Source organism: Oncorhynchus gorbuscha, linkage group LG21, assembly GCF_021184085.1.
Source record: "Oncorhynchus gorbuscha isolate QuinsamMale2020 ecotype Even-year linkage group LG21, OgorEven_v1.0, whole genome shotgun sequence".
Taxonomy (NCBI): Eukaryota; Metazoa; Chordata; class Actinopteri; order Salmoniformes; family Salmonidae; genus Oncorhynchus; species Oncorhynchus gorbuscha.
In genome coordinates, this window is record NC_060193.1 from 662,973 (window position 1) to 678,598 (window position 15,626).

At 48.9% G+C, this 15,626-nt stretch overlaps 1 pseudogene; it reads left to right on the forward strand.

Annotated features, from left to right (window-relative positions):
* LOC124008820 overlaps positions 1-15,626 on the forward strand; it is a 165,040-nt pseudogene that overhangs the window by 15,338 nt on the left and 134,076 nt on the right.

Below are 15,626 nucleotides of genomic sequence, written 5' to 3' on the forward strand. Positions count from 1 at the left end.
GGGGCACCTGTTAGTAATGAGACTATATACAGGGGGTACCGGTTAGTAATGAGACTATATACAGGGGGGCACCGGTTAGTAATGAGACTATATACAGTGGGTACCGGTTAGTAATGAGACTATATACAGGGGGTACCGGTTAGTAATGAGACTATATACAGGGGGGCACCGGTTAGTAATGAGACTATATACAAGGGGTACCGGTTAGTAATGAGACTATATACAAGGGGTACCGGTTAGTAATGAGACTATATACAAGGGGTACCGGTTAGTAATGAGACTATATACAGGGGGTACCGGTTAGTAATGAGACTATATACAGGGGGGCACCGGTTAGTAATGAGACTATATACAAGGGGTACCGGTTAGTAATGAGACTATATACAAGGGGTACCGGTTAGTAATGGGACTATATACAGTCGGAAGTTTACATCCACTTAGGTTGAGTAATTAAAACTCGTTTTTCCGCCACTCCACAAATTTCTTGTTAACAAACTATAGTTTTGGCAAGTTGGTTAATTGGTCTACTTTGTGCATGACACAGATAATATCTCATAGATAGATAGATAGATAGATAGATAGATAGATAGATAAAGAGTTTTATCATGGTCAGCATGGTCAAATAATAATAATCACAGTAGTTGTCAAGGGTGCAGCAAGTCAGCACCTCAGGAGTAAATGTCATTTGGCTTTTCATAGCCGATCATTGAGAATATCTCTACCGCTCCTGCTGTCTCTAGAGAGTTGAAAACAGCAGGTCTGGGATAGGTAGCATGTCCGATGAACAGGTCAGGGTTCCATAGCCGCAGGCAGAACAGTTGAAACTGGAGCAGCAGCACGGCCAGGTGGACTGGGGACAGCAAGGAGTCATCATGCCAGGTAGTCTTGAGGCATGGTCCTAGGGCTCAGATCCTCTGAGAGAAAGAGAGAATTAGAGAGAGCATACTTAAATTCACACACGACACCGGATAAGACAGGAGAAATACTCCAGATATAACAGACTGACCCTAGCGCCCCGACACATAAACTACTGCAGCATAAATATTGGAGGCTGAGACAGGAGGGGTCAGGAGACACTGTGGCCCCATCCGATGATACCCCTGGACAGGGCGAAACAGGCAGGATATAACCCCACCCACTTTGCCAAAGCACAGCTCCCACACCACTGGAGGGATATCTTCAACCACCAACTTACCATCCTGAGACAAGACCGATTATAACCCACAAAGATCTCTGCCACGGCACAACCCAAGGGGGGCGCCAATCCAGACAGGAAGACCACGTCAGGGACAATTAGGAGGCCTGCGTCCTGTGACCGTAGCGTACGTGTAGGTATGTACGGCAGGACCAAATCAGAGAGATAGGTAGGAGCAAGCCCATGTAATGCTTTGTAGGTTAGCAGTAAAACCTTGAAATCAGCCCTTGAATTGACAGGAAGCCAGTGTAGGGAGGCTAGCACTGGAGTAATATGATCAAATTCTTTGGTTCTAGTGAAGATTCTAGCAGCCGTGCACGGGGGATATGATCGCTAGTGTAGCCAGGAGGTGAGGCCTCATTTAACACAGTAAATTCATCAGGCTTAAGCCATGTTTCATTCAGGCCAATCACATCAAGATTATGATCAGTGATTAGTTCATTGACTTTAACTGCCTTGGAAGTGAGGGATCTAACATTAAGTAGCCCTATTTTGAGATGTGAGGTATCATGATCTCTTTCAGTAATGACAGCAATGGAGGTGGTCTTTATCCTAGTGAGATTGCCAAGGCGAACCCCGCCATGTTTAGTTTTGCCCAACATAGGTCGAGGCACAGACACGGTCTTAATGGGTATAGCTGAGCTGACTACACTGACTGTGCTAGTGGCAGACTCCACCATGTTGGCTAACAGCCTGCTGTCTGGCCTGCACCCTAAACGGTAATTTAAAAAGTAAAAACCGTAAAGTTGTCAGGTAGCTTTGTGTTTTCAGCATGTGTGTGTTTTCAGCATGTGTGTTTTCAGCGTGTGTGTGTTTTCAGCGTGTGTTTTCAGTGTGTGGTTTCAGTGTGTTTTCAGTGTGTGTGTGGTTTCAGTGTGTGTTTTCAGCGTGTGTGTGTTTTCAGTGTGTGTGTGGTTTCAGTGTGTGTTTTCAGCGTGTGTGTGGTTTCAGTGTGTGTTTTCAGCATGTGTGTGGTTTCAGTGTGTGTTTTCAGCGTGTGTGTGTTTTCAGCGTGTGTGTGTTTTCAGCGTGTGTGTGTTTTCAGCGTGTGTGTTTTCAGCGTGTGTGTGTTTTCAGCGTGTGTATTTTCAGCGTGTCTATTTTCGCGTGTGTTTTCAGTGTGTGTGTGGTTTCAGTGTGTTTTCAGCGTGTGTGTGGTTTCAGTGTGGGTTTTCAGCGTGTGTGTTTTCAGCGTGTGTGTGTTTTCAGTGTGTGTGTGTGTTTTCAGCGTGTGTGTTTTCAGCGTGTGTGTGTTTTCAGTGGATGTGTTTTTTAAGCAAGAACGTGTGTTCCTAAGTGTGTGTGTCTGTAACAGATGTCACTATGCTGCTATAGTATTTGTTTCCTCCAGTGCCCCTGTCCACTTACTGCTGGTCGACAGACATACCGCCCCCCTGACAACGTAACAACAGACAGACATACCACCCCCTTGACAAAGTACCAACAGACAGATATACCGCCCCCTTGAAAACGTACCAACAGACAGATATACACCCGCTTGACAACGTACCAACAGACAGACATACCCCCTCCTTGACAACGTTGCAACAGACAGATATACACCCCCCCCTTGACAACGTACCAACAGACAGACATACCCCCTTGACAACGTACCAACAGACAGACATACCCCTCCTTGATAACGTAGCAACAGACAGATATACCCCCCTTGACAACGTACCAACAGCCAGACATACCCCTCCTTGATAACGTAGCAACAGACAGACATACCCCTCCTTGACAAATTACAAACAGACAGATATACCCCCTTGACAACGTACCAACAGACAGACATACCCCCCGCTTGACAACGTACCAACAGACAGACATACCGCCTGCTTGACAATGTACCAACAGACAGACATACCGCCTGCTTGACAACGTACCAACAGTTAGACATACAGCCCGCTTGACAACGTACCAACAGGCAGACATACCGCCCGCTTGACAACGTACCAACAGTTAGACATACAGCCCGCTTGACAACGTACCAACAGGCAGACATACCCCCGCTTGACAACGTACCAACAGACAGACATACACCCTTGACCCCAACAGACAGACAACGTACCAACAGACAGATATACCCCCCCTTGACAACGTACCAACAGACAGACATACACCCCCCTTGACAACGTACCAACAGACAGACATACACCCCCCTTGACAACGTACCAACAGACAGATATACCCCCGCTTGACAACGTACCAACAGACAGACATACACCCCCCTTGACAACATACCAACAGACAGATATACCGCCCGCTTGACAACGTACCAACAGACAGACATACTCCCCGCTTGACAACGTACCAACAGACAGATATACTGCTCCCTTGACAACGTACCAACAGGCAGACATACCGCCCGCTTGACAACGTACCAACAGACAGACATACACCCCCCTTGACAACGTACCAACAGACAGATATACCCCCGCTGACAACGTACCAACAGACAGACATACACCCCCTTGTACAACGTACAACAGACAGACATACACCCCCTTGACAACGTACCAACAGACAGATATACCCCCGCTTGACAACGTACCAACAGACAGACATACAGCCCCCTTGACAACGTACCAACAGACAGATATACCGCCCACTTGACAACGTACCAACAGACAGACATACTCCCTGCTTGACAACGTACCAACAGACAGATATACTGCTCCCTTGACTCCAGGCAGACATTGACAACGTACCAACAGACAGACATACACCCCCTTGACAACAGACAGACATACCCCCCTTGACAACGTACCAACAGACAGACATACCATACCGCCCCTTGACAACGTACCAACAGACAGATATACCGCCCACTTGACAACGTACCAACAGACAGACATACTCCCTGCTTGACAACGTACCAACAGACAGATATACCGCCCCCTTGACAACGTACCAACAGACAGACATACCCACGCTTGACAACGTACCAACAGACAGACATACCCCCCGCTTGACAACGTACCAACAGACAGACATACCGCCTGCTTGACAACATACCAACAGACAGACATACCGCCTGCTTGACAACGTACCAACAGTTAGACATACAGCCCGCTTGACAACGTACCAACAGGCAGACATACCGCCCGCTTGACAACGTACCAACAGTTAGACATACAGCCCGCTTGACATCGTACCAACAGGCAGACATACCGCCCGCTTGACAACGTACCAACAGACAGACATACACCCCCCTTGACAACGTACCAACAGACAGACATACACCCCCCTTGACAACGTACCAACAGACAGACATACACCCCCCTTGACAACGTACCAACAGACAGATATACCCCCGCTTGACAACGTACCAACAGACAGACATACACCCCCCTTGACAACGTACCAACAGACAGATATACCGCCCACTTGACAACGTACCAACAGACAGACATACTTCCTGCTTGACAACGTACCAACAGACAGATATACCGCTCCCTTGACAACGTACCAACAGACAGACATACCCCCCCTTGACAATGTACCAACAGACAGACATAACCCCCCCTTGACAACGTACCAACAGACAGACATACCGCCCCCTTGAGAACATACCAACAGACAGACATAACCCCCCTTGACAACGTACCAACAGACAGACATACCCCCTCCTTGACAACGTACCAACAGACAGATATACCGCCCCCTTGACAACGTACCAACAGACAGACATACCCACGCTTGACAACGTACCAACAGACAGACATACCCCCCGCTTGACAACGTACCAACAGACAGACATACCGCCTGCTTGACAACGTACCAACAGACAGACATACCGCCTGCTTGACAACGTACCAACAGACAGACATACAGCCCGCTTGACAACGTACCAACAGGCAGACATACCGCCCGCTTGACAACGTACCAACAGTTAGACATACAGCCCGCTTGACATCGTACCAACAGGCAGACATACACCCCCCGCTTGACAACGTACCAACAGACAGACATACACCCCCCTTGACAACGTACCAACAGACAGATATACCCCCGCTTGACAACGTACCAACAGACAGACATACACCCCCCTTGACAACGTACCAACAGACAGACATACACCCCCTTGACAACGTACCAACAGACAGATATACCCCCGCTTGACAACGTACCAACAGACAGACATACTCCCGCTTGACAACGTACCAACAGACAGATATACCGCTCCCTTGACAACATACCAACAGACAGACATACCCCCCTTGACAACGTACCAACAGACAGATATACCCCCCCTTGACAACGTACCAACAGACAGACATACCGCCCGCTTGACAACATACCAAGCAGTTAGACATACCGCCCCCTTGACAACGTACCAACAGACAGATATACCACTCCCTTGACAACGTACCAACAGACAGACATACCCCCCTTGACAACGTACCAACAGACAGATATACCTCCCCCTTGACAACGTACCAACAGACAGACATACCCCCCCCTTGACAACGTACCAACAGACAGACGTACCGCCCGCTTGACAACATACCAAGCAGTTAGATATACCGCCCGCTTGACAACGTACCAACAGACAGATATACCCCGCTTGACAACGTACCAACAGACAGACATACACCCCCTTGACAACGTACCAACAGACAGATATACCGCCCCCTTGACAACGTACCAACAGACAGATATACTGCCCCCTTGACAATGTACCAACAGACAGACATACCGCCCCCGCTTGACAACGTACCAACAGACAGACATACCGCCCCGTGACAATGTACCAATAGACAGACATACTGCCCCCTTGACAACGTACCAACAGACAGATATACTGCCCCCTTGACAACGTAGCAACAGACAGGTATACCCCCTTGACAACGTACCAACAGACAGACATACCGCCCGCTTGACAACGTACCAACAGACAGACATACCCCCGCTTGACAACGTACCAACAGACAGACATACCGCCCCCTTGACAACGTACCAACAGACAGACATACCGCCCCCTTGACAACGTACCAACAGACAGACATACCGCCCCCTTGACAACGTACCAACAGACAGACATACCCCCCCTTGACAACGTACCAACAGACAGACATACCGCCCGCTTGACAACGTACCAACCAGTTGCCCCACTGAACAAAAGGATCGATGAACTTTGGCAGCAGAGAACTGGAAGGAAAGGTGGCCAAAGGTGCAATTGGCTTTGGGAGTGACCAGTGAAATATACCTGCTGAAGCGCGTGCTACTGTTGGGTGCTGCTATGGTGACTTGTGAGCTGAGATAAGGCGGGGCTTTACCTATAAAAGACTTATAGATGACCTGGAGCCAATGGGTTTGGCGATGAATATGAAGCGAGGGCCAGCCCACGAGAGCAATATAGGTCGCAGTGGTGGGTAGTATATGGGACTTTGGTGACAAAAAGGATGGCACTGTGATAGACTGCATCCAATTTGCTGAGTAGAGTGTTGGAGGCTATTTTGTAAATGACATCGCCGAAGTCAAGGATCGGTAGGATAGTCAGTTTTACGAGGGTATGTTTGACAGCCTGAGTGAAGGATGCTTTGTTGCGAAATAGGAAGCCTATTCTAGATTTAATTTTGGATTGGAGATGCTTAGAGTAGTGATGCTAGTCAGGCAGGCAGGTGCGGGCAGCGATCGGTTGAAGAGCATTCTGTTATGCTGGTGAATGAGGACCCAAAAGCGACGAAAACAGAGTCTTTATTCCAGTATTTGACATAAGTAATAATCCTGGATATTATCAAGGAGAAAACAAAACAGGAAAACTGAAATCCACTCGTCAGTAGCGAGGACTGACTGGAGACTCGACCATAGACTGCAGGTTGCTTCGGGAAGGCACCGACCGTAGCAGACTAAGACACCTGCTCACACGCAGCATCTGAAGAAGGTAAAACACGACAGGGCGAGACAAGGACACAGAACAGCGAACATCATACAAGGATCCGACAAGGACAGAAGCGGAAAACAGAGGGAGAAATAGTAGCTCTAATCAGAGGGCAAAATAGGGGACAGGTGTGAAAAGAGTAAATGAGGTAGTTAGGAGAATGAGGAACAGCTGGGAGCAGGAACGGAACGATAGGGAGAGAGAGCGAGAGAGGGAGAGAGGGAGGGGAAGAGAGGGATAGAAAGAGGGAAAAAACCTAATAAGACCAGCAGAGGGAAACGAATAGAAGGGAAGCACAGAGACAAGACATGATAACCAATGACAAAACATGACAGTACCCCCCCACTCACCGAGCGCCTTCTGGCGCACTCGAGGAGGAACCCTGGCGGCAACGGAGGAAATCATCAATCAACGAACGATCCAGCACGTCCCGAGATGGAACCCAACTCCTCTCCTCAGGACCGTAACCCTCCCAATCCACTAAGTACTGGTGACCACGTCCCCGAGAACGCATGTCCATGATCTTTCGTACCTTGTAAATAGGTGCGCCCTCGACAAGGACGGGGGGAAGACGAACGGGGGCGCGAAGAAAGGGCTTGACACAGGAGACATGGAAGACAGGGTGGATGCGACGAAGATGTCGCGGAAGAAGCAGTCGCACAGCGACAGGATTGACGACCTGGGAGACACGGAATGGACCAATGAACCGCGGAGTCAACTTGCGAGAAGCTGTCGTAAGGGGAAGGTTACGAGTGGAAAGCCACACTCTCTGGCCGCGACAATACCTAGGACTCTTAATCCTACGTTTATTGGCGGCTCTCACAGTCTGCGCCCTGTAACGGCAAAGTGCAGACCTCACCCTCCTCCAGGTGCGCTCACAACATTGGACAAACGCCTGAGCGGAGGGAACGCTGGACTCGGCGAGCTGGGACGAGAACAGAGGAGGCTGGTACCCCAGACTACTCTGAAACGGAGATAGCCCGGTAGCAGACGAAGGAAGCGAGTTGTGAGCGTATTCTGCCCAGGGGAGCTGTTCTGCCCAAGACGCAGGGTTTCTAAAAGAAAGGCTGCGTAATATGCGACCAATCGTCTGATTGGCCCTTTCTGCTTGACCGTTAGACTGGGGATGAAAACCGGAAGAGAGACTGACGGAAGCACCAATCAAACGACAGAACTCCCTCCAAAACTGTGACGTGAATTGCGGACCTCTGTCTGAAACGGCGTCTAACGGGAGGCCATGAATTCTGAACACATTCTCAATGATGATTGTGCCGTCTCCTTAGCGGAAGGAAGCTTAGCGAGGGAATGAAATGTGCCGCCTTAGAGAACCTATCGACAACCGTAAGAATCACAGTCTTCCCCGCAGACGAAGGCAGACCGGTAATGAAGTCTAAGGCGATGTGAGACCATGGTCGAGAAGGAATGGGAAGCGGTCTGAGATGACCGGCAGGAGGAGAGTTACCTGACTTAGTCTGCGCGCAGTCCGAACAAGCAGCCACGAAACGGCGCGTGTCACGCTCCTGAGTAGGCCACCAAAACCGCTGGCGAATAGAAGCAAGTGTACCCCGAACGCCGGGGTGGCCAGCTAACTTGGCAGAGTGAGCCCACTGAAGAACAGCCAGACGAGTAGAAACAGGAACGAAAAGAAGGTTACTAGGACAAGCGCGCGCGCGACGCAGTGTGAGTGAGTGCTTGCTTAACCTGTCTCTCAATTCCCCAGACAGTCAACCCGACAACACGCCCATCAGGAAGAATCCCCTCGGGATCGGTAGAAGCCACAGAAGAACTAAAGAGACGGGATAAGGCATCAGGCTTGGTGTTCTTATTACCCGGGCGATAAGAAATCACGAACTCGAAACGAGCGAAAAACAACGCCCAACGAGCTTGACGTGCATTAAGTCGTTTGGCAGAACGGATGTACTCAAGGTTCTTATGGTCAGTCCAAACGACAAAAGGAACGGTCGCCCCCTCCAACCACTGTCGCCATTCGCCTAGGGCTAAGCGGATGGCGAGCAGTTCGCGGTTACCCACATCATAGTTGCGTTCCGATGGCGACAGGCGATGAGAAAAATAAGCGCAAGGATGGACCTTATCGTCAGACTGGAAGCGCTGGGATAGAATGGCTCCCACGCCCACCTCTGAAGCGTCAACCTCGACAATGAATTGTTTAGTGACGTCAGGAGTAACAAGGATAGGAGCGGATGTAAAACGCTTCTTGAGGAGATCAAAAGCTCCCTGGGCAGAACCGGACCACTTAAAGCACGTCTTGACAGAAGTAAGAGCTGTGAGAGGGGCAGCAACTTGACCGAAATTACGAATGAAACGCCGATAGAAATTAGCGAAACCTAGAAAGCGCTGCAACTCGACACGTGACCTTGGAACGGGCCAATCACTGACAGCCTGGACCTTAGCGGGATCCATCTGAATGCCTTCAACGGAAATAACAGAACCGAGAAATGTGACAGAGGAGACATGAAAGGCGCACTTCTCAGCCTTCAGGTAGAGACAATTCTCTAAAAGGCGTTGGAGTACACGTCGAACGTGCTGAACATGAATCTCGAGTGACGGTGAAAAAATCAGGATATCGTCAAGGTAGACAAAAACAAAGATGTTCAGCATGTCTCTCAGTACATCATTAACTAATGCCTGAAAAACAGCTGGAGCATTAGCGAGACCGAACGGCAGAACCCGGTACTCAAAATGCCCTAACGGAGTGTTAAACGCCGTTTTCCACTCGTCCCCCTCTCTGATGCGCACGAGATGGTAAGCGTTACGAAGGTCCAACTTAGTAAAGAACCTGGCTCCCTGCAGAATTTCAAAGGCTGACGACATAAGGGGAAGCGGATAACGATTCTTAACCGTTATGTCATTCAGCCCTCGATAATCCACGCAGGGGCGCAGAGTACTGTCCTTCTTCTTAACAAAAAAAACCCCGCTCCGGCGGGAGAGGAAGAAGGCACCACGGTACCGGCGTCGAGAGAAACAGACAAATAATCCTCGAGAGCCTTACGTTCGGGAGCCGACAGAGAGTATAGTCTACCCCGAGGGGGAGTGGTCCCCGGAAAGAGATCAATACAACAATCATACGACCGGTGAGGAGGAAGGGAGTTGGCTCTGGACCGACTGAAGACCGTGCGCAGATCATGATATTCCTCCGGCACTCCTGTCAAATCACCAGGTTCCTCCTGAGAAGAGGGGACAGAAGAAACAGGAGGGATAGCAGACATTAAACACTTCACATGACAAGAAACGTTCCAGGATAGGATAGAATTACTAGACCAATTAATAGAAGGATTATGACATACTAGCCAGGGATGACCCAAAACAACAGGTGTAAAAGGTGAACGAAAAATCAAAAAGGAAATGGTCTCACTGTGGTTACCAGATACTGTGAGGGTTAAAGGTAGTGTCTCATATCTGATACTGGGGAGAAGACTACCATCTAAGGCGAACATGGGCGTGGGCTTCCCTAACTGTCTGAGAGGAATGTCATGTTTCCGAGCCCATGCTTCGTCCATAAAACAACCCACAGCCCCAGAGTCTATCAAGGCACTGCATGAAGCAGCCGAACCGGTCCAGCGTAGATGGACCGACAAGGTAGTACAGGATCTTGATGGAGAGACCTGAGTAGTAGCGCTCACCAGTAGCCCTCCGCTTACTGATGAGCTCTGGCTTTTACTGGACATGAAATGACAAAATGTCCAGCAGAACCGCAATAGAGGCAAAGGCGGTTGGTGATCCTCCGTTCCCTCTCCTTAGTCGAGATGCGAATACCTCCCAGCTGCATGGGCTCAGTCTCTGAGCCGGAGGGAGGAGATGGTTGCGATGCGGAGAGGGGGAACACCGTTAACGCGAGCTCTCTTCCACGAGCTCGGTGACGAAGATCTACCCGTCGTTCTATGCGGATGGCGAGTGCAATCAAAGAGTCCACGCTGGAAGGAACCTCCCGGGAGAGAATCTCATCCTTAACCTCAGCGTGGAGTCCCTCCAGAAAACGAGCGAGCAACGCCGGCTCGTTCCAGTCACTAGAGGCAGCAAGAGTGCGAAACTCTATAGAGTAATCCATTATGGATCGATCACCTTGACATAGGGAAGCCAGGGCCCTAGAAGCCAGGGCCCTAGAAGCCTCCCTACCAAAAACTGAACGATCAAAAACCCGTATCATCTCCTCTTTAAAGTTCAGATAATTGTTGGTCTAATAAGACCAGCAGAGGGAAACGAATAGAAGGGAAGCACAGAGACAAGACATGATAACCAATGACAAAACATGACACATGCACTTAGTTTTACTTGCATTTAAGAGCAGTTGGAGGCCACAAAAGGTGAGTTGTATGGTATTGAAGGTCGTTTGGAGGTTAGATAGCACAGTGTCCAATGACGGGCCAGAAGTATATAGAATGGTGTCGTCAGCGTAGAGGTGTATCAGAGAATCACCAGCAGCAAGAGCGACATCATTGATGTATACAGAGAAAAGAGTCGGCCCGAGATTTGAACCCTGTGGCACCCCCATAGAGACTGCCAGAGGTCTGGACAACAGGCCTCCCATTTGAAACACTGAACTCTGTCTGAGAAGTAGTTGGTGAACCAGGCGAGGCAGTCATTTGAGAAACATTACATTACATTTAAGTCATTTAGCAGACGCTCTTATCCAGAGCGTCTTACAAATTGGTGCATTCACCTTAGAAACCAAGGCTGTTGAGTCTGTCGATAAGAATGTGGTGATTGACAGAGTCGAAAGCCTTGGCCAGGTCGATGAATACAGCTGCACAGTATGGTATTTTATCGATGGCGGTTATGATGTCGTTTAGGACCTTAGGCGTGGCTGTGGTGCACCCATGACCAGCTCGGTAAAACCGGATTGCATAGCGGAGAAGGTACGGTGGGATTCGAAATGGTCGGTGATCTGTTTGTTAACTTGGTTTTCGAAGACCTTAGAAAGGCAGGGTAGGATAGATATAGGTCTGTAGCAGTTTGGGTCTAGAGGCAGGGTAGGATAGATATTGGTCTATAACAGTTTGGGTCTAGAGGCAGGGCAGGATGGATATAGGTCTGTAGCAGTTTGGGTCAAGAGGCAGGGTAGGATAGATATAGGTCTATAACAGTTTGGGTCTAGAGGCAGGGCAGGATGGATATAGGTCTGTAGCAGTTTGGGTCTAGAGGCAGGGTAGGATAGATATTGGTCTATAACAGTTTGGGTCTAGAGGCAGGGCAGGATGGATATAGGTCTGTAGCAGTTTGGGTCAAGAGGCAGGGTAGGATAGATATAGGTCTATAACAGTTTGGGTCTAGAGGCAGGGCAGGATGGATATAGGTCTGTAGCAGTTTGGGTCTAGAGGCAGGGTAGGATAGATATTGGTCTGTAACAGTTTGGGTCAAGAGGCAGGGTAGGATAGATATTGGTCTGTAACAGTTTGGGTCTAGAGGCAGGGCAGGATGGATATAGGTCTGTAACAGTTTGGGTCAAGAGGCAGGGTAGGATAGATATTGGTCTGTAACAGTTTGGGTCTAGAGGCAGGGTAGGATAGATATTGGTCTGTAACAGTTTGGGTCTAGAGGCAGGGCAGGATAGATATAGGTCTGTAACAGTTTGGGTCTAGAGGCAGGGCAGGATGGATATAGGTCTATAACAGTTTGGGTCTAGAGGCAGGGTAGGATAGATATAGGTCTGTAACAGTTTGGGTCTAGAGGCAGGGTAGGATAGATATAGGTCTGTAACAGTTTGGGTCTAGAGGCAGGGCAGGATGGATATAGGTCTATAACAGTTTGGGTCTAGAGGCAGGGTAGGATAGATATAGGTCTGTAACAGTTTGGGTCTAGAGGCAGGGTAGGATAGATATAGGTCTGTAACAGTTTGGGTCTAGAGGCAGGGCAGGATGGATATAGGTCTATAACAGTTTGGGTCTAGAGGCAGGGTAGGATAGATATAGGTCTGTAGCAGTTTGGGTCTAGAGGTAGGGTAGGATAGATATAGGTCTGTAGCAGTTTGGGTCTAGAGGTAGGGTAGGATAGATATAGGTCTGTAGCAGTTTGGGTCTAGAGGCAGGGTAGGATAGATATAGGTCTGTAACAGTTTGGGTCTAGAGGCAGGGTAGGATAGATATAGGTCTGTAACAGTTTGGGTCTAGAGGCAGGGCAGGATAGATATAGGTCTGTAGCAGTTTGGGTCTAGAGGCAGGGTAGGATAGATATAGGTCTGTAGCAGTTTGGGTCTAGAGTGTCTCCCCCTTTGAAGAGGGGGATGACCGCAGCTGCTTTCCAATCTATGGGAATCTCAGACAATATGAAAGAGAGGTTGAACAGGCTAGTAATAGGGGTTGCAATAAATGCAATGGATCATTTTAGAAAGAGAGGGTCCAGATTGTCGAGCCCAGTTTATTTGTAGGGGTCCAGATTTGGCAGCTCTTTCAGAACATCAGCTATCTGGATTTGGGTGAAGGAGAAAGGATGGGGGCTTTAGCGGGTTGCTGTGGAGGGTGCCGGGCTGTTGACCGGGGTAGGGGTGGCCAGGTGGAAAGCATGGCCAGCCGTAGAGAAATACTTATTGAAATGAGTTTGTGTTGCAGGAAGCAAATTTCTGTTTGAAAAAGCTAGCCTTGGCTTTCCTAACTGACTGTGTATATTGGTTCCTGACTTCCTGGAAAGTTGCATATCGCGGGGGCTGTTCAATGCTATTGCAGTCCGCCACAGGGTGTTTTGTGCTGGTCCAGGGCAGTCAAGTCTGGAGTGAACCAAGGGCTCTATCTGTTCCTGGTTCTAAATGTTTTGTATGGGGCATGTTTCTTTAAGATGGTGAGGACATTTAAAGAATAGCCAGGCATCCTCTACTGACGGGATGAGGTCAATATCCTAACCCTAACTCCGGCCAGATCGACTAGAAAGACCTGCTCGCTGAAGTGTTTCAGGGAGTGTTTGACAGTGATGAGGGGTGGTCGTTTGATCATAGACCCATTACGGACGCAGGCAATGAGGCAGTGATCACTGAGATCCTGGTTGAAAACAGCAGAGTTGCATTTAGAGAGCAGGTTGGTTAGGATGATATCTACGAGGGTGCCCGTGGTTACGGATTTGGGGTTGTACCTGGTAGGTTCATTGATAATTTGTGTGAGATTGAGGGCATCTAGCATAGATTGTTGGACGGCCGGGGTGTTAAGCATATCCCAGTTTAGGTCACCTAACAGCACGAGCTCTGAAGATAGATGGCGGCAATCAATTCACATATGGTGTCCAGGGCGCAGCTGGGGACATATCAGTTACCGACAACATTGCACTCTCTCTCCAGATATCAGTTACCGACAACATTGCACTCTCTCTCCAGATATCAGTTACCGACAACATTGCTCTCTCTCTCTAGATATCAGTTACCGACAACATTGCTCTCTCTCTCTATCAGTTACCGACAACATTGCTCTCTCTCTCTCTCTTACTCTCAACATTGCTCTCTCTCTCCAGATATCAGTTACCGACAACATTGCTCTCTCTCTCTAGATATCAGTTACTGACAACATTTCTCTCTCTCTCTCTCTCTCTCTCTCTCTCTCTCTCTCTCTCTCTCTCTCTCTCTCTCTCTCTCTCTCTCTCTAGATCAGTTACTGACAACATTGCTCCCTCTGTCCAGATATCAGTTACTGACAACATTTCTCTCTCTCTCTCTCTCTCTCTCTCTCTCTCTCTCTCTCTCTCTCTCTCTCTCTCTCTCTCTCTCTCTCTCTCTCTCTCTCTCTCTGTCTCTCTTTCTCCTTCTCTCTGTCTCTCTCTCTGTCTCTGTCTCTCTCTCTGTCTCTCTCTCTGTCTCTGTCTCTGTCTCTCTCTCTGTCTCTGTCTCTCTCTCTGTCTCTCTCTCTGTCTCTGTCTCTCTCTCTGTCTCTGTCTCTCTCTCTGTCTCTGTCTCTCTCTCTGTCTCTGTCTCTCTTTCTGTCTCTGTCTCTCTTTCTCTTTCTCCCTGTCTCTCTCTCTCTGTCTCTGTCTCTCTCTCTCCTTCTCTCTGTCTCTCTCTCTGTCTCTCTCTCTGTCTCTGTCTCTCCCTCTGTCTCTGTCTCTCTCTCTGTCTCTCTCTCTGTCTCTGTCTCTCCCTCTGTCTCTGTCTCTCTCTCTCTCTCTCTCTCTCTCTCTCTCTCTCTGTGTTTGTAAGGTATATTCTCTCTCTCCAGATATCCAGGAGTTCTATGAGCTGACAGTGTTTGAGAACCAGAACAGCGACCAGGCGAACACACCTGGACTGGTAGGACACACACACACACACACACACACACACACACACACACACACACACACACACACACACACACACACACACACACACACACACACACACACACACACACACACACACACACACACACACACACACACACACACACACACACACACACACACACACACACACACACACACACACACACACACACACTAACCCTAAACCTAATTCTAACCTTAAACCCCCTAGAAATAGCAATCGACCTTATGGGGAATAACAACATGTCCTTATGTGGAATAACAACATGTCCTTATGGGGAATAACAACATGTCCTTATGGGGAATAACAAC